The sequence below is a fragment of the Amblyraja radiata genome, chromosome 17, assembly GCF_010909765.2.
Source record: "Amblyraja radiata isolate CabotCenter1 chromosome 17, sAmbRad1.1.pri, whole genome shotgun sequence".
Classification (NCBI taxonomy): domain Eukaryota; kingdom Metazoa; phylum Chordata; class Chondrichthyes; order Rajiformes; family Rajidae; genus Amblyraja; species Amblyraja radiata.
In genome coordinates, this window is record NC_045972.1 from 24,784,577 (window position 1) to 24,805,627 (window position 21,051).

At 44.6% G+C, this 21,051-nt stretch overlaps 1 long non-coding RNA gene across 1 annotated transcript in view; it reads left to right on the forward strand.

Annotated features, from left to right (window-relative positions):
* Positions 1 to 6,340: 6,340 nt before the first annotated feature.
* Positions 6,341 to 21,051, forward strand: part of LOC116982940 — a 28,652-nt gene continuing 13,941 nt past the window's right edge. The window contains exons 1-2 of the long non-coding RNA XR_004414565.1: positions 6,341 to 6,350; positions 14,240 to 14,276. This is a non-coding gene — a long non-coding RNA (uncharacterized LOC116982940). The remainder of the gene's footprint in view (positions 6,351 to 14,239; positions 14,277 to 21,051) is intronic.

Consider the following 21,051-nt stretch of genomic DNA (forward strand, 5'->3'; position numbering starts at 1 on the left):
GTGGCGCAGCGGTACAGTTGCAGTAAAAATTGCAAATAGGCCCTAGTGTGTAGGATAGTGTTAGTGTACTTATGGTTTACTTGGATAGGGGGTACAACAGTACTTTCACCATTTGACCAGATTTTGGACTATGGACTTTGGACATTTTTCTTTGTAAACGCCACCAAAATTTGGCGACTGTGCATTTGGGTGTTGTGCAAAGTGTGTTTCACTGTGCTGTGCATACGTGATAATAAAGAACCATTGTTCTCTTGAACCATTGTGCAGGAGTCATGAACTTCTGAATAGATACAGAGGGAAGTGCAATCAGTTATTTAAAAAACGTCAGGAATTTAATGGAGGTTTTGGTCCAAACTGCAATATGGTTGTAATTGGGTTGCCAAACCGGAGCCTTGGAGGCATTTAATCATCTCAGAGGCAACCTCACATATCTAATCAAAGGTCTCACAATTTTAGCTCTTCACAACATCGTGTTCATCAACCATATGTTCTAACTCATCACCTCTCTGAACACACGCCTCTGTCTGAGATCCAGCTGGCTTGATCTACCCAAAAAATATGGAGCCAAACTTACTGAAGCAAATCAAAATCAAGGGGAAAACGTGGAATGGATTCTGCATAACCACTCCCGAGATGGAGGACAAAGAAAATTGGACTGGCGTTCCTTAATACTGGAGAACGTATATACTGCAGTGTGAGAGACACCTATTTTGAATGATCCAAACACAAAGAGCTAGGGAACTGTTCCTGCCTTAATACTTAGCCATCAATCAAGATCAGAAAAACAGATTAACTGTGTGTTATTTCAATGCTCCTTCTGGAAGCTTGGAATGCACAAATTGGCTGCTATGTTTTCTCAATACAACATCAACCACATATTAATACATCGTTAATTGGCTATATATTACTACGAGACACTTTGAGGTCATGAAAAGTGCAGGGAGAAATTGCAAGATTTTATTTTAGTGCAAAGGTTCTCTGTCCTATTAATCTGATTCCATCACATTTCCATTGAAGATAGTTTCAAATGCTTGGCATGGAATTATTAAAAACAAATATTCTTACATGGGATGCAAGCAAACATTATTGCCCAACGCTAATTATTTTTTAGAAGGTACTGGGAAATAACTTCCAAACTGCATTATAGTGGTGTATAAGATGAGAGGATTAAATAGGATAAATGCACAGTCTTTTACCCATCAAAGGGGAATCAAGAACCAGACATAGGTTTAAGGGGAGAGGGGAAAGATTTAATTGGAGCCAGAGGGGCAACTTTTTCACACAAAGGGGGGTAGATATGGAATGAGCTGCCAGAGGAGGTAGTTGAGGCAGGTCCTATAACAATTTTTAAAATACATTTTGACAGGTGCATAGATAGGATAGGTTTGGATTTGGGCCAAGCGCAAGCAGGTGGGAGTAGTAGAGACGGGGCCTGTTAGTCAGCGTGAGCAACTTGGGCCAAAGGGCCTGTATCCATGATGTATGACTATGACTCGATGACTCTAAGAATATATCTTCTGTAGAAAGTAAGCTGCCTCTTTGAAATGTAGCAGTCCATCTGGTGAAGATGCTCCCACAAAATTCAGACCTAGTGATGATGAAGGAATAAAAATCTGGTACCCGGACGTGGCATTGAAGGACGAGAAGCTGAAGCGAAGAAGTGGAAGCCAAATAACCGAATGGAAATGACACCGAAAACCCAAATAACCGAAAGGGCACAACGCCAAAAAGCCAACTAACCGAACGGATACAACGCCGAAAAGCCAACTGACCAAAAGGGCGGGATGCCGAAAAGTCAAATAACGGACATGACATCGCCGGGGGGAGGGACTTGTCAGCGATTGGTCCAGACCCCTGCGTCCATCACATCACTGGCCGGGGGAGATGGGAGGGTGGGGGTCATTTTCCCACACCAGACCACCTGGGGCTGGAGGGTGACTGGGCGCTCTGAAGTCGAGCACCAAGGTGTGAGCGGCCAAAGGAGCGCATCCCTCGGGACAGCCCCCACTATTCCACCCCAGGATCAGTGATGTCCGGCCACGGCCACCTTCCACCTCGACTCCCCCGTCCGGCCGCACTTTGATGAGCTGTGGATCGACAGCGCACACACACATGGGGCCGAGTGGAGCAGAGTTGGGGACAGCCTGGTCCCTCCGCCCACCCTGAGTCACTGACTGCGATGAACCGCCACCAGAACCCGACCCCCACACCAGGGTGATTCACCCCCCCTGACTCCCGGACCCCGACCCCCGGACCCTAACCCACACACGGGGGGATTCCCCACCCCCCCCCCCCCGGCCCGAGGCGCTGGCAGCCATAGTAAATCACTTTTAAAACATGGGGGGAAACAAATTCCCTGGCAGGCCGATGGGAGGTGTGCATGACAATGAACAATTTTACTTCGGATTCACGTGAGTGACTACGTGAAGAACCCACTCAGCACGTATGCGCGGCATTACGTTCAGCAGTGCAACAGCGGCGCATTGGGAGTCAGGCGCTCCCACTACGGGGTGAAAGAAGGGACCGTCAGGTAAGCTCTGAGGTCGGGTTTTCTTTCACAGGGAGCCTTCTGCTTTCAGGCAGAGAAGAAAGGCTCTAGAACAAACCTGTCCCCCGCTCGACTCCACTGAGGAGCGTTCCATCTGGGGGGGGGGCAGCAACAAGGTGGTAGGACCGCTTACCCGGCGCTCCGCTATTCCCCGACACCGCGCTGGAAGTAAAGCCACGGAAGAGGCATCCGGCCGGTGGCTTCCGACTTGTCGGACGGGGACATCTCTCCACCCGCACGGGGGAAAAGACAGCCGCCTGAAAAGACCTGTTCCCCGCTCGATTCCACGGAGGAGCGTTCCATCTGGGGGGGGGCAGCAACAAGGCGGTAGGACCGCTTACCGGGCGCTCCGCTATTCCCCGACACCGCGCCGAGCCCAGCCCGCTAGCGCCTGAGCAGCGGGCTGGAAGTAAAGCCACGGAAGAGGCGTACGGCCGGTGGATTCCGACTTGTCGGACGAGGATGTCTCTCCACCCGCCTGGGGGAGAGACAGCCGCGTGAGCCGCTTGGAGCGGCTCCTGGAGCAGTAGCTCCAGCGAGACACTCTTCGTGAGGGGCGCTCTCGCAGGGGGAGTTCAGGCACTCCCTCCACAGTGCCTTATGCACTGTCCATTGCTTCCTCCTTACCCGAGGGTAGCTTTGGTGACCAGGACTGGGCTGGTCAAGAAGAGGGGACGATGGCTGAAGATCTCGGGAGTATGCAAGGGGTGGAGGAACAGGAAGAGCTGCTAGGTGTGGTGGACCGCTACGTGGAGGAGGCCGTTAAAGGCCAAACCAGCGGCCAGCATTAACCACCTCTCCAACAGGCCCCTACAGGAGAGGTGGTCAATAAGGCCTTAGAAAACTGCAGCGGATCCTCAGGCTCCTGACGTCAGCCATCACATCGTTTGCTCGTTCCGTGGACAAATACGGAGATGACCACAACCTTCGTAAACAAATCATAAAACCTGCCATAAAATCCTAAATTTGCGGGGTTGTGCATACCCCAGCCACTGAGCCAGACCCACTGCTCTTTGGCAAAAACCTCACAAAGCATATGAAGGATATGGAAGAGGCTTTAAAAAACTTTCGGTCTCAAGAGGGCAGGCCCGGGACGAGCAAACCAAAAACAATAATTCCTAAGCAGCAGCACCCCATCGCGTCCATCAGTCGACGTCTACCATATGGGACTGGTGTAAAGCTCGGGGTCCGCATTCTATCCCCGAAAGTCTTCTTTAGACCAGGGCCCATAGCGGACCCCATGGAAAATGCGCCACCCCCCAACATCACCGCCACGTCAGACAACGTGCAAGACTCGTTGGACCGGCAAGAAACAGAACAATACCCATAACCATGGAGGTAAGTGGGTCTGGTTCCTACCAGCATATAGAAAATAGGGGCTTAATACTAACAGGGGGGAGATTACACCTGTTTTAAGAAGCACGGGAGTCTATCACGAGTGATCAGTATACACTCAATGGCATTAGTGGATATAAAATACAATTCATACTAGAAAAATTGCCACCAGTTCAACATTCACCCCAGTGGGTATTTTCCCTCTCCGTTAGAGAAACGAGAGGGACAAGCTGAACTGATGAGACTAATTACAAAGGGTATCATGGGAAAACATGAACCCTTGAAATTCGTATCAAATATTCGTCACTAAACCCAAAAAAGATGGTGGATGTCGCATCATCATTGACTTAACTTCACTAAATATGTTTGTTAAGTGTATACATTTCAAAATGGAAATGGTTGTTACTGCCAAACAACTAATTTCCAAAGGATACTTCATGGCAAGCATTGATCTTAAAGATGTTTACTATTTAGTACCATTCACAAGGATCTTCGCAGATACCTGAAATTTACCTGGATGGGGCAGCTATGGCAGTTTAAAGCGTTACGCAATGGGTTCACATCAGCCCAAGATTATTCACCAAGATACTAAAACCAGCTCTGGCAATATTCAGAAGACAAAAACATATTGTCATGGCATATCTGGATGATATCTTAAATAATAGGCAAGACCATGGAATTGACTATGTTAGCTGTATCAGCTACCAAACAGTTATTCGAAACCCTGGGATTGTCTTACATCCAGATAAATCTAAGTTGAAGCCATCCACAATCATGGACTACTTGGGCTTCACAATTAATTCAGTCTACGTGACTGTAACATTGCCAAGAGACAAAACAGTTGAATTGGCACAATCATGCAACAATTTAATTATTCGGACCTCTGCACTGTCAAAACTAACAAAGAGCAAAGGTACAGGCACCAAAACGACACACAGGTCATTATGATCATGTTATAAAGTTACCCACTGAAGCAATATCAGAACTACAGTGGTGGGCAAAAAACGTTTGGCATAGTTTCAGCCCTATTATCATCACTAACCCTACGTTAGTTATCCAAACAGATGCCAGTGCTCAAGGCTGGGGAGCAACTAACTCTATATCCAGCACAAGTAGTAGATGGACTAACCCAGAGTCATCGTTACCACTTACACTGGGCATTAATTATCTAGAGATGTTGGGTGACTTTTATGGTTTAAAAGCATATGCACAAATATGCATCACTTGCATGTACGGTTACAAATAGATAATACTACGGCGGTGGCCTACATTAACCATATAGGCGGCATAAAATCGGTATCATGCGACAAGTTGGTCAACACAATTTGGCAATGGTGTGTCGAAAGACATATTTGGCTATCAGCAACTTACCTGCCAGGTAAGCTAAATACAGTGGCAGACACCAGGTCACGTAAATTTAATGACAACATCGAATGGATGTTAAACCCCCAAAAATTTGCAAAAGTTATCAAGCAATATGGCACGCCAGATATCGATTTATTTGCATCAAGGCTAAATCACCAGGTACCTATGTATGTCACTTGGGAACCAGACCCTGAGGCAGCAGCGGTAGATGCGTTCGCGCTGGATTGGGGAAATTCTTCTTCTATGCATTTCCTCCCTTCTGCCTCATCAGTTGGGGACTACGCACAATACAAATGGACTCTGCTTCAGGTATTTTGATAGGACCCGACTGGCCTACGCAGCCATGGTTCCCAATACTCCATGACATGGTTGTTGAAACTCCGATGGAATTCCCCAGTGACCTAGAGTTATTAACACCCAGTGTCGGGCACAAGCCACCCGTGCCATGAAAAAATCAAACTCCTGGGTTGCAGATTCTGCACAAACCACTTCTGGGACTGGGATTATCAGAACAAACCGTCGACACCATGTCAGCATCCCTCCGAACATCCAATAAAAACAGCACTTGTCCAGCATCAAAAAAAGGGAGAAGTACTGCTTGGATACAGGGACCACCTACTCAACTGCTACAGTTACCAATGTACTGGAATTCCTGGCGAACCTTCACCATGATGAAGGACTCAGCTACAGAGCCATCAACACAGCTAGAAGTGCCCTGCCTGTCTATTTAAAACCAGCTCCAAGACAACAGGCCATGGGGTCCCACCCGCTGGTGGTCAAACTAATGAAGGGTATTTACAACTCTAACCCCCTAGACCAAGGTACACCCATATATGGGATGTCAGTGTGGTCCTGACATACCTCAGGCGATAGCCACCAGCCAGATCCCTCAACCTGGAACAATCTATGCTCAAAACACTCATGTTGATGGCACTTGTATCTGCACAGAGGGTCCACCTAATCCAGTCATGGAATTCCGGGTTTACCCGCCAGAACCACGGTTATGTGCCATGACCCACCTACTATCCTACATAGACACAACCAAAATATTCGAGGGAGATGAAAAGCCTTGTGGGTCAGTCATAAAAAACCTTATGGTCGGGTGACGAGCCAAACCATTTCGAGATGGCTCAAGCAGGTGCTAAACTGCTGCGATAAACACTAACATGTACAAATTTCATTCCACTAGGGCAGCATCCACGTCGACGGCTAAAAGAATGGACGTGCCTATAGACCACATCCTGGCTACAGCAGGATGGTCGGGGGAAAGACCGTTCGGAGATTTTATAATAAGCCGTTGGCAAAACCTGTTTTATTTGCAGAAAAGATTTTACAGACTGCAAATATTTAATTTAAGCCCAGGGGAGCAATTTTATTTCTTTGTTGTTATTGTTAAAAAAATACCATTGTGTTTTTCTACAAACAGATTCATTGGTTGATTACGATAACACACTTCCTCCCTCAAGGACTTCGGCAATGCGTGAAGTAATAACTGTTACACGGTTTGAAATCAGAGCTTTGAAGTCTTCACGTAGTCACTCACGTAACTCCGAAGTAAAATAGTAAGATTAAACGAGAACTTACCAGTTTGAAGTTTGATCTGTATTTTATGAGAAGTTACGATGAGGGATTACGTGCCCTCAGCTCCCACCCTCAATAATATGGGTCAAACTGATAAACTGATGTCTCCTTTTCTTTACTATGTTTGCTTCAATAATTGTGTCTATCTGTGATTCCACACCGCTGCTTTGAAGTATGCCGCGCATGCGTGCTGAGCGGGTTCTTCACGTAATCCCTCATCGTAACTCCTCATAAAATACAGATCAAACTTCAAACTGGTAAATTCTCGTTTAATCTTACTCTTTTATATCCTCCCACTACCACCCCACCCCCCCACCCCCCCTGACAACAAGAAGCACATTGTATTTATTGTTTAAACACAGTAATACCGCCTGGTTGCCTGCATAACGCACACAACAAGCTCCCAACACCAAATAATCTGTATTTTTTCAGTTTATTTGTAATTCATTTGTTTTTTTGTACTTAGCGCATTTAACAGTGCCATTTTCGCAGTGGTGTCGAGTAAATCGTACTTTTTTCCCCCCACAGAAAGTACATTACTCTCAAATCACATACCTTACATCTATTAACCATCTACAAAAAAACAAAGTGTCAATGCCTCTTCAAGGTCTACTAATCCATCCATAGCTTCAGTTGCAGGTATAGCTGAAAGGATTTGGTGCTCAGAACAATGACCACATTAGAAGATCATCTGAGCATCTTGAAATCAATCTCATGAGCACGAGTGAAAGATAGCCGAGTGACGCAGTATCAATCAGCCCACATTGCACAGAGTGATAAAGAATGAAATGAAAATTGCAAATTATTCAACTGCAACTTTCCCCCTTCCCCGAAGGCAGCAATAACATATTTGCCGCATATTTGCCTTCAGACACAGTCTTCAGGTCTGAAGAATGGTCTCAACCCGAAACGTCACCCATTCCTTTCTCCAGAGCTTCTGCCTGTTCCGCTGAGTTACTCCAGCTTTTTGTGTCCATCTTCAGTTAAACCCAGCATCTGCAGTTCCTTCCGACACAACTGTTACACCAAGCTAATTGTCCAGGTTGGCTTGCTGAATATTGCATAAGACATGGTCAGAAGAAAGGGGAGGTTATATATATATATACTGCCTTTTTTATGCATATTCCGGAAAAAGATTAAACATGTGGCAAGTATGTTATTGCTGCCATTGTGTCGGGGAAGGGGTAAAATTGCAGTTGAATAATTTGCAATTTCCATTTCATTCTTTACCACTGTGCAATGTGGGCTGATCGATACCGCGTCGCTCGGCTATCTTTCACTCGTGCTCATGAGATTGATTTCAAGATGCTCAGACAATCTTCTAATGCGCCCCGGGCCGTCTGTCTCCGCAGCTGGGGATGGGAGGGAGGGTGAATCACCCGGTGTGGGTGTCAGGGGGTGAATCACCCCGTGTGTGGGTCGGGGTCCGGGGGTCGGGGGGGTGAATCACCCTGGTGCGGGGTTTGGGGTCCGGTGGTGGTGCATCGCGGTCATTGACTCTGGGTGGGCGGAGGGACCAGACTGTCCCCAACTCTGCTCCACCCGGCCCCGTATGTGTGCGCTGCCGACCCACAGCCCATCACAGTGCGGCCGCATGGGGGAGACGAGGCAGAGGGCAGCCGTGGCCGGACAGCACTGATCCCGGGGGGGGGTGGAAGAGTGAGGGCTGTCCCGAGGGATGCGCTCCCTCTGCCGCTTACACCTTGGTGCTTGGGTTCAGAGCGCCCTGTCACCCTCCAGCCCCGGGCAGTCTTGTGTGGGAAAATGACCCCCACCCTCCCGTCTCCCCTGCCAGTGATGTGATGGACGCGGGTGTCTGGACCAATCGCTGACAAGTCCCGCCTCCCGGCGGCGTCATGCCAGTTATTTGGCTTTTCGGCATTGCGCCCTTTCAGTGAGTTGGCTTTTAGGCGTCCCGCCCTTTCGGTTAGTTGGCTTTTCGGCGTTGTGTCCATTCGGTTATTTGGCTTCCACTTCATCGCTTCGGCTTCTCGTCCTTCAACGCCACGCCCGCACATGTAATAATCTATTTCCATGTCATGGACGGTAGGTGACTTTAGACTTTAGAGGAATGATGCGGAAGAATGTTGAAGAATGTTTAATTTTAAATAGTTTTACAATGCCGTTGTCTAATAAAGACATTTAAAATAGCTGAGACACATTTGGCAGCAGAAAGCTGTCAAAACTTCATCAAGGCATTCCGGCTTGCAGACTTTGTCTCTGATGCTTGAAGTCCACGTTGCATTTTGCTTCACAGGAGGATCTCATGTGGAAGACCATTGCCATCTCAATACCACCTCCCCCACCTCAAACTGGATGCCTGATCAAAGGGTTAAATTCCTAAGGTACATCTGTTTAAAAGCACTTCACGCATTTTCCAGCAATAATGTCAGAATAATTTCAAAATTACCTCCGATAATTTCCTTTGATACACATCAGCCCCATATTCTGCTGTCAATCATCTTGAGTTGCTGTCGAGATTTAAATCCAACATTTAAATGTAAAAATCTTTGGAAGAATCACGTTTGATGGCACTGAACATTTTATTCAGCCTTTTTCATAAAAATGTATAATTATTTACACTTTACTTTCCATGTGTTTATTCTGCATATCTACCGATTTCTTATTCTGACAAAGTCATTGCCCCTGATTTTTATTCGCTTGAGTAGGAGGTATTTCAAATGGGACCAAATCGTGGGCTCCTTCATCTGCAAGAGAGCTTTTATCGCAGTGCATTTACTGAATTGGGTGGTAAGGTAGTTAAATTATTGGTTTAATATCTGGACTTGGCTATTGACCCAGAGACAGTAGATCAAATCCTACCGTAGTAGTTGGAGAATGTATATTCTGATAATTAAATTCAAATCTGGAATAAATACTTTCTGTCACACAAACAGACCAGACTCACCACCATTGACACCATCTACCCTTCATGCTGCTGCCGGGAAACAGCCAACATAATCAAAGACCATTCCCACCCCGGTCATGCCATCTTCTCCCTGCTCCTGCCTGGCAGAAGATACAGAAGCTTGAAAGCACTCACCACCATACTCAGCAAAATGTCTTCCCGTTTGTTATCCGACATTGCACTTTGTCTATAGAACTGTTGCGCTGCAAGGCTGAGAACTATTTTCAGCACTCTGTATCTTCCCATTTGCTTCACCTATTTTGGCTTGATTGTATTTATATATTTATGTATAGTATTATCTGATTTGATTGGATAGCATGCAAAATAAAACCTTTCACTGGAAAAACAAGGGGCTGCGGCTACTTGTTTACAAAAAAAAAGATAAAGTGCAGGAGTAACTCAGCGAGTCAGTCAGCATCCCTGGAGAAGGTACACAAAATTGCTGGGGAAACTCAGCGGGTGCAGCAGCATCTATGGAGCGAAGGAAATAGGCGACGTTTCGGGCCAAAACCCTTCTTCAGAGCATCCCTGGAGAACATGGATCAGTAACATTTTGGTTCAGGACCCTTCTTCAGTCTGACTTTTCAGGCCAGGACCCTTCTACAAACTCTAGTCTGAAGAAGGGTCCCAACCCAAAACATCACCTAGCCTTGTTCACCTGAGATGCTGCCTGGCCCATTGAGTTAATCCAGTTAATTTTCACTGTGCTTCGGTACACGTGACAATAATAAACCTAAACCTAAATCTATCACCAACAGTGACTATGAAACTACTGGATCTTTATAAAACTTTACCTGATTCCTTTCCCAGTTTCAGTCACCCCAGACCTACCAATGTGGTTGGTCTCATGAACTATCAAGCCATTTAGGAGGCAATCAGAGATGGACAATGAATGTTAGCCTTGCAAGTAATACTAACACTCTCCACCCAAATGAAGGGAAGTCTCAGAGGAAGGCATAGTGTTTGAACTGTGCTTCAGATTGTTCCATTGAGAACTGGATGGCACAGTGGGATAATAGAAAAGCTGCTGCCTTGCAGTGCTAGAGACCCGGGTTCAATCCTAACCATGGGTGCTGTCTATACAGAGTGTGTACGTTCTCCCTGTGACTGCGTGGGTTTTATCCTGGTGCTCCAGTTTCCTGCCACACTTCAAAGACGTATAGGTTTGTAGGTTAATCGGCTTGGTAAAATTATAAAAATTGTTCCTAATGTGCGTAGCCAAGTGTTAATGTGCAGGGATTGCTGATTTGCGCGGACTCGATGTGCCCAAGTGCTTGTTTCCATGCTAAATCTCTAACCTAAACTGAACTAAACTAAATTATTAGAGTCCAAAATTAGAGGAAAGCTGATATGTTAGAAAAAACTACAAATGGGGAAAATGATGAAGGTAGAAAGACTTTTGGACTGAGCCTTCTTAAGTTAGCAAGTGGGGGAGTGATGGACGAAACAGAGCTTTAAGCTAAGATACATGCATCGTAATGTAGGACGTCTTCAGGCTTACAGCGGGTGAGCGATGGTAGGGCAGACAGAATTAATTAAGTATTAATTAAGATTATGATTAATTATTCAGTTTTGGTACCTTTTTATCTGCTGCACAAAATGACCTGGATTTGATTCAGCAGCAAGCTGCAAATCTAATCGCCAGGCTCCGTGTTGAAACTCATTGGGAATAATGAGACACTCTGTAACCGGGCACATCGCAATGGCCAGGAACAATATCTTCTTTGCATTTGTCTGTAATTCTTAATTTTATTTTTTATAAAGTTGTGTGCATCTTTGGATGGCACACTGGCACCAGCGGTAGAGTTGTTGCCTAACAGCACCAGAGACCTAAGTTCGATCCTGACATAGAACTTGTGTTGGGGTGATCGATGGTCGAGTGAACCTATTAGGTCAAAAGGCTGCTTCAATGCTGTATCTCTTAACTAGACTAAATTATTAATGGTCCCAGCAATGACCCGCAGGAGCCCACACCACTTCTTGCGTGATGAACAACCCACATTTTACTCTCACTCTTTGCTTTCTAACTTGAACCCAACAATAAGACCATGACATAGGAGCTAAATTAGGCCATTCGGGCCATCAACTACTCCACCATTCAAAAATCATGGCTGATCTATATTCCCTCTCAACCCCATTCTCCTGCCTTCTCCCCATAACCTTTGACAACCTTTCTAATCATGAACCTATCAAATCCCTCTTTAAAAATACCCAATGACTTGGTCTCCACCATCATCTGTGGCAATGAATTCCACTGATTCACCACCTTCACCACCCTCTGACTAAAGAAATTCATCCTCATCACCATTCTAAATCAGGGATCCATCTTGGTATTGAATTCCCTAGCATTCATTAGTGTTTGGTTAATTATATCAACTACATTACCATTGTTTATTCTCCCTACTATTTTTTCTAAGAATTCAGTAATATAGTTCAGGCAAGATTTTCCCTTCTGAAACCCATGCAGCTTAATCCTGTTACCATTCCCAGTTCTAGACGCTCTTACTGTATATTTTGTGAGTATATTGCTTCTGAGCATGTGTGTGCATCTTTGTTGTATTTGTGCGTGCGTGCACAAATATCTACAGCATGTGTTTGTGTGTGTATGTAAGCATGTGTACGTGAGTGAACATACACTGAAGTTAGATGTTGCATTATTTATCCCTGTGAATCCCCTCACAAGATCAGAAACATCTTGTATTTATGTAGCACCTATAAAAGTCGCCAAACGACCCAAAGGGCATTTTCAAATTGAAATTGGCGCTAAACTACGTAAAGATATAATGTAACAGATGGCCAGAAGTTTGGTTAAATAAATAGTTTCTAAGGAATACTGTAAAAAAAAAAGGTTTTGAGATGAAGAGAATTATGGAGTGAATTTCAGAGTTTAGGAGCCAGCTATCTGAAACTTTGCTGCTCTCACCTTCTAGCTGTGCTATTCCACCTTGGGATAAAGGTTCTGAATGTCCATCCTATCCATGCCTCTCTTAATTGTATAAACCTTTATCAGGTCTCTCCTCGGCCTCCAATGCTCCAGAGAACATTTTGTACACAGAGGGTAGTGAGTGCCTGGAATGTGCTGCCCTGGTTGGTGATGGAGTCTGATATGATATGAGCAGTGGATGCTTTTAGATAGGTGCATGAATATGCAGGCAAAGGGAGGGATATGGATCATTTGCAGGCAGAGGAGATTAGTTTATCTTAGTACCATGTTCGACATTGACATTGTGGGCATACGGAATTATTCCTGTGCTGTACCTGTCTATGTTCTATGTTTTAAGGCAACTCACCAGTATATTTCACAGGGAAGTCATAGGATTGGAAATAACTTATTCACATCCCTCAAAACTGAATAACATTCGACATTTGAGTTTTTTTCCCCCCAACTGCTTACAACTGCATAATGACTCCGTACATGATTGAATCAGGACTTTTATGTTGAATACTTACAGATTTTTGTTCCTACTTGGCGTATTCCTTTGATGCACACAGGATATAATGGGTGGCATTTTGCTGCAACTGAGAAACATTGCTTTATTACGCACTGAAGTGGCTGCGGAGATTTTCAATTCCCATTTAATGAAGAGAAAGTGTATTTCCGTGTTCCAGTCGCATATTTTTTCTTTAGCTTTAATATTTGGCTTTTTCTTATTTTGTCAGCTGTAAATGTAAATTGAAAAAGCTCATATTGAGATATGACTATTATGTATATTTAATGAGCATTACCCATTTTATATTTATGAATATGGCACAGTATTGAAATATGAACTACCAGGATGTAACGCTTATGCATTTTAACTATGAAACAATTGATTTTCCTCCTGTTTCTTGTCAAACAATTGGTTTGAGCCTATATCATGTTCTCACTGTATCAGTGATGCCAAGTTAGCTGGGAACATTATGAACCTGGCACAAGCTAATTCAAATAATATTACAATTTGAATGGTTTATCTAACAATAAAGCACTATGTGGATACTGAAAGCTTAATTTACTAATGTTCTAGAGCAATGAGTGTTCACTTACAGTGGGCTACAACAACATGTGGAATGGCTGATTTTATCCTGGCTTCAACACCATTTCCTGCCAGTATCCCAAGAGCTTTAGATATACACAAAATGCTGAAGTAATGCGGGTAAATGCAGGTAACTCAACGGGTCAGACAGCCGCTATGCAGAAAAGGAAAACGTTTTGGGTCGAGCCCCTTTTCAGACTGAGAGTCAGGGGAAAGAGAAACTAGAGGTATAAAAAGCTTCAGAACAAATTACAGTCAGCACCGATGACTCAAGAAAGGTGGAGCCCACAATGGTCTATTGTTGGCTGTGGAAGAGGTGGTAATGATGGGATACAAACAGTGAAACTTGCATAACGACCAGGGTAGGGGAGGGACGGAGAGAGAGGGAAGGCAAGAATTTGTTGAAATTAGAGAAATCAATATTCATACCGTTCATTTGTAAGCTGCCCAGACAAAATATGAGTGTTTGTTCCTCCAGTTTGCATTCAGCCCCACTCTGGCCCTGGAGGAGACCCAGAACAAAAAGGTCAGTATGGAAATGAGAAGGGGAGTTGAAACGTTTGGCAACTGGGAGATGGCGTAGGCCAAAGCAGACTGAGCGGAGGAGTACAGCAAAACAATCGCCCAGTCTACGCTTGGTCTCGCTGATATATATGAGTCCACACCGGGAACAACGGATACAGTAGATGAGGTTGGAAGAGGTGCAAGTGAAACTCTGCCTCACCCGAAGGGGCTGTCGTGGAACGAAAGAACTGTAACTCTCCCACAGCAGATCAAAAATGTGTCTTGGAAATATTTAGTTACTTCACTTCTACATCTCTCAGTGAAATTCTAATGATGTACGCTCCTCCGAGAGAGAAAAAAAACGTCCTTTTCATATTAATGTGAACTAGACAACACATTTTCTCAAAAAAACATATCCCCAACATTAGAATCTTACAAGAGAGGAAATAACCTCTTAGTTTCCATCCTGCCAATCCCCGTGAGAATATTATATGCTTCAATAAGATCACCTCATCTTTCCAATCTACAAGGAATATTGGGCCAACCATTCTTGTCAAGGTGACCCCTTCATCACTGTAGTCAACCCATTGAAGCTTCTCTGCACTGCATCTCATTCAATCACAGACTCATAGAGTAATTCAGCATGGAAGCAGACCCTTCAGCCCAACTCATCCATGCTGACCAAGATGCCCATCCAATCTCGTCTCATTTGCCAGTGATTGGCCCTCATCCCTCCAAACCATTGCTATCCATGTACCTGTCCAAATGTATTATAAATGTTGGTATTGGACCGGCCTCAACCTCTTCCTCTAGCAGTTTGTTCTATATACTCATCATTCTATGTGTGATAAAATATCCCCTCAGTTTCTTATTAAATATTTTCCTCTCACCTCACACCCTCTAGTTTGTTTCCCCAACAATGGAAAAAACGCTGTGTGCATTCATCTTATCAATTGTCCTCATGGGTTTATACACACCTACAAGATCACCTCTCCTATGCTCCAAGGAACAATGTCCCATGCGACCCAATCTCTCCTTTCCACTCAGCCCTTTGAATGCTGTCAATGTCATTCTAAACCTTTTTTTTTAAACTCTTTCTAGCTCAATGGCATCTAGTCTGATGCAAAACACAAAATGCTGGAGGAACTCAACCAGTCAGGCATCATCTGTGGAGGGAATGGACAGACGATGTTTGGAATAGGGATCTTTCTTCAGATTGATTGTAATTAACACAATGCGCAGAGGGAGAACTGTTATGAGAAGCAGTAGAGGTACTTTAGATCCATGTTGGTGACCCCACTGTTTGTGGGTCTTCCTATAGCAAAGTGACCAAAACCGAACACTAGAAGAGTCAAGAGTGAAGAGTATTTAATTGTCACCTGTGCTGAAAATGGAAAAATGAAATTCATACATGCAGCAACAAGCAGGCAAATGAACCCACTACATGCAGATAAATTATAATAAACAAAAAAAATGTAAATTGATAATCATAATACTAGCGCAAAAATATCATATTCTTTATTTTAGACTTTACACATACAGGGTGGAAACAGGCCCTTCAGCCCACTAATTCCACGCTAACCATCAATCACTCTGTACACTAGCACTATCCTACACATGAGGGACAATTTACATTTGTACAAAACCAATTAGCCTACAAACCTCAACGTCTTTGGAGTATGGGTGGAAACTGGAGCACCTGGAGAAAACCCACACAGTTGTAGAGAGAACGTACAAGCTCCGTCCGGACAGCACCAGTAATCAGGATCGAACCCGGCTCTCTCTGACGCTGTAGCAAGGGATTGGAAAACTGCAAAGATGCAGTTGTGAGTGCATCAAAGCTGTAGGTTTGATCTCACCCTAACTTGGAGCATTTGTTGGATGGTTTCCCACCTCTTGTCCTGCCTCCACCTCATGTTAATGTTTATCTCAGATGTGTTGCATTTAAAATGTGCTCTCTTTTGGATGCTCTATTCAGTCATTCAAAAGATGTGGGTGGTGTTGACTGGACTGAACTCATTGCTCATTCCAAATTACTGCAGAGTTGTTGGTGCTGAGTCACCTCCTGGAACCTATGTAATCTGTCAGATGAAGGGAAGTCTTGCAGTACTGTTGTATTTGGAACAGCATTTATGAGGAAGTAGAGTCAGAGCCCCATATCAGTATTGGGTGACTTGCCAAAAATGTCCAGTTCCCTTAGGTACCTGTTATCCTTGTAGACACAAGAGACTACATATGCTGAACGCATGGAATGCAAAGTGGTGCAGCTGATAGAACTGCTGCCTCATAGCACCAGATACCCGGGTTTGTTCCTGACAACGGACGTTGATTGTACGGAGATTGTACATTCTCCCTGTGACTGCATGAGTTGCCTCGAGGTGCTCCGGATTGCTCCCACATCCCAAAGACATGCAAGTTTGTAGGTTAATTGCCTGTGATAGAGCAAAAGGGAAGATACGGAGTGCAAAATATAATTCTCAGCGTTGTAGTGCATCAGCTCCATTGACACGGTTGATTGTCCGTAATGGGGTAGAGGTGAATTGGACAGTACCCTAGCTTAGGAAAGGACCATTCAGAAGCCTGATGACAGAAGGGAAGAAGCTATTCCTGAGTCTGATGGTGTGCACGTTCAACCTTATGTACCTTCTGCCTGACAGGAAAGGGGAGAAGAAGAAATGACCAGTCATATAACATAGAATGGGTATAGCATTGAAACAGATCCTTCGGCCCATCATGTCAATGACAACCATCAAGCATCAATCAATACTAATCCCATTTACTAGGTCTTAGGCATGATTAAGCTTACTAATCAGCACTGTGGCGCACCTGGTAGACACACTGCCTCACAGAGCCTGAGACCAGGTTGAATCCTGACCTCGGGTGCTATTTGTGTGGAATTTGCATGTTCTCCCTGTGACCACATGGGTTTTCTCTGGGTGCTCCAGTTTCCTCCCACATCCCAAAGACGACTTGGTTTGTAGGTTAATTGGCCTCTGTAAATTGCCCCTGGTAGGTGTGGGGAGTGGATGAGTAAGTGGGATAACATGGAACTAGTGTGAATGGATTAATAATTCAATGATACTTTATTGCCACCTGTACCTTGGTGCAGTGAAATGCTTTGTTTTGCCTACAACCCGGTAAAATCATACAGCGGATCTCACCTAGGCAGTACACAAGTGTTGCCATGTTTCATGCACCAACAAAGTTACAAAAGTTCATCGAACAGGCCTACCTTCTGACTGCACCAGGCATCCCATCCCCCTGTCACCCACACCCCACTGAGTTCCCTTTCCTTCTCGGCGGCCCACAACCAGGTTCCCCTTAGTTCTCGACAGTGCCCTGCTGAGATTGATGGTTGGCGTGGACTCGGTGGGCCAAATGACCTGTTTCCATGCTGTAACTATTTAAAAAAATATATATATATAATATATATATTTAAAAAACTGCATACATGACTCTTTCTGAAGTGTTCCCAATATTTAATGCTCACTTGAGATGGGCAGTCCTGCTTGGAGATGATGTTTTCTTCCCTTACCCAATCTGATTGCAGATGGCACTGCCAACTGTCTAGCCAGCTTCCAGATTGCAGCCTGGCAGAGATTTACTACTTCACTCCGTCACTCCGGGTCTTCTGCCAAATAATGTTCTCAACCACAAAATAAAGACAAAATCTCATCAGCCTCCTTCTTAAACAGCCAAATGAAAATAGCACACTTTAAGTAATGAATTTCCTACGCACATTCCAGCTCGGCATATGTAACCTGCTTCCCACAATGGCTCTTCACGTCTTGCAGTGACAACCATCCATTTGCCTGTCATGGAAAGAGGCAGAAAAAATGGAAAGCTTTGACAGATAAGACCCGACAGTTTCTATCTGACACGGCATCGTGGGCAAAGCACATCACCATCCAAAGTTAGGGAGTGCAGGCAGAGAGACTGTGGTGCTGAAAAAAATCCAAGTAGAATACAAACATCTACGTTACAGCAGGGGGGTGATACAGTGACACAGCGGTAGAGTTGCTGCTTTACAGCACCAGAGTCCCGGGTTCAATTCTGACTATGAGTGGTGGCTGAAAGGAGTTTGTAGGTTTACCCCATGACCACATGGGTTTTCCTCGGGTGCTCTGGTTTCCTCCTGCACTCCAAAGACATACGGGTTTGTAGGTTAATTGGCTTTGGTAAAGATTGTAAATTGTCCCTGGTGTGTAGGATAGTGTAGTGTGCAGGGATCGCTGGTCAGTGTGGACTCAGTTGGCCAAAGTGCCTGTTTCCACATTGTTTCTCTAGTCTAAACTAATCATAGCCGTCTGACACAGTTCGCTCTCCCTGTGATCGTGTGGGATTTCTCCAGGTGCTCCGCTTTCCTCCCACATTCCAAAGATATGCGGGTTTGTAGGTTAAGTGGCTTCTGTAAAGTGTCCCTATTGTGGTGGGATAGAATTTGTGTACAGTCTGAAGAAGGGTCCTGACCCACAAACGTCACCCACCATTTTTCTCCAGAGATGCTGCTTGACCGACAGAACTTTGTGTCTGTCTTCAGTGTACGGTGAACGTTGGTCGACATGGACTCAGTGGGCCGACGAGTCTGTTTCCATTCCGTATCTCTACAAACGAGTACTGAGTGAAAAAACCAAGTCGTACATCAGGATACTCGACTACTATGGGCAGTAGGTTGTTATCTTGGTGTTGGGGGAAAACTGTTTATTTCTGAATTAAGGAAATATTGATTTTATGTAACCCAAGGATCACCTTTTTCTTTTTGGTTTATCAATATATATGTTTAATATGCTGAAATATTTTTAGAAGAATATTAACATAAAATGTGTCAACGATAACTCCACCAAACAGGCACGAGGACATAAAAAGCAGAACAATACTGTGCCAGGAGTTATGGGGAAAAGGCAGGAGAATGGGATTAGGAGGGAGAGATTGATCAGCTATGATTGAATGGCGGACTTGATGGGCCAAATAGCCCAATTCTCCTCCTATCACTTATGACCTAATGACCTTATGACAGTACAGCACTTTGGCCCACAATGTCCGTGCTGAATATGATGCCAAAATCAACTCTTATCTGCCTGCATGTGTTCAATATCCCTCCATTCCTTACATATCCATGTGCCTATCCAATAGTCTCTGAAATGCCACTATCATATCTGCCTCCACCACCACTCCAGGCACTTACCATCCTCTGTTTAAAAAACTTGCCCTGTACATCTCCTTTGAACTTTACCCCTCTCTCCTCCATATTTGATTTTTTCCATCCTGAGATAAAGGTTCGGACCGTCTAACCTATCTGTGCCTCTCATAATTTTATATGTTTCTATCAGGTCTCCTCTCAACCTCTGGCGTTCCAGAGAAAACAATCAAAGTCTGTCCAACCTCTCCCTGTATCAAATACCCCCTAATCCAGGCATAATTCTGGTGAACCTCCTTAGCACCCATTCCAAAACACCCACATACTCCCCATATGGGGCGACCAGAACTCCATGCAATTCTCCAAATTTTCCATAGAACATAGAAAAGTACAGCACAGGCCCTTCGACCAACAGTGTCTGTGCCGAATATAATGTCAAGATAAAATAATCTCATCCGCCTAGACGTGATCCATACCTCTCCATGCCCAACATGTGCCCATGAAAAAGTATCTTAAATGTTATGATCCTATCTCCCTCCACCCACACCCCTGGCAGCCTGTTCCACCCCAGTCCCTGTGTAAACATTTGACCCACAAATCTCCTTTAAACTATGCCCTTCTCACCTTAAACCAATATATTTGGCATTTTCACCCTTTGGAAAAAGGCTCTGGTTGTCTACCCTATCTATGCTACTCATAATTTTATATACCTGTACTTCTATCTGGTTTTGCCCCACAGGAAATGTTAACAGTGACCAGAATACTTCCTGCAGAAAGAGGAGTGTGTGTATCATAGTCATGGAAACGTTTTCTCCAGAGATCCTGCCTGGAAGGTTAGATCATAGAATTATCTTCATAGTAGGAAGCAGAAGGTGATGATGGAAGGTATTTTTTCAAACTGGAATCTTGCGTCTAGTGCTGTGCCCCAGGGATTGGTGCTGGGCCCATTTCTGTTTATCATTAAGGTTAGCTTGGACAAATTCATTTGAAAGGCCTGTTTCTGTGCTGTATGACTCAATGGCTCTAGTCATAGAGGCATAGGGTCATAGAGTCATATAGCATGGAAACAGGCCCTTCAGCCCAATTTGCCCATGCCAACCAAATGTCTCTTAAATATTATGATACTACCTGCCTCAACCACCACCTCTGGCAGCTTGTTCCAAATTACCCCTCAGGTTCCCATTAAATCTTCTGCCCTCAGCTCAAACCTATGTCCTCAGGTTCACAATTTGCCTAGTCTGGGAAAAAGACGATCTATTCTTCTCATAATTTTGTTCACCTCTATAAGATCACTCCTCATCCTCCTGCATGTGTGTGTGCGTGTGCGTGTGCGTGTGCGTGTGTGTGTGTGTGTGTGTGTGTGTGTGTGTGTGTGTGTGTGTGTGTGTGTGTGTGTGTGTGTGTGTGTGTGTGCGCTTGTGTGTGTGCATGTGTGCATGTTTGTATGTGTGCGCGTGTGTGAATGCGAGTGAATGCCAGATTGGCTTCTGAAAGAAAGGATGGACTGTTCCCAAGTGCACATTAGTATAAAGACCTGATGTGATTGGGGAAGTTATTGAATATGAAGCTGTCTGTCATTTCTTTTGATCAGTAAACATATTTCTACTGGCAGAGCTAAAATTCAAAAACATTGCAAAGGAACCAAAAAAAACACACACAA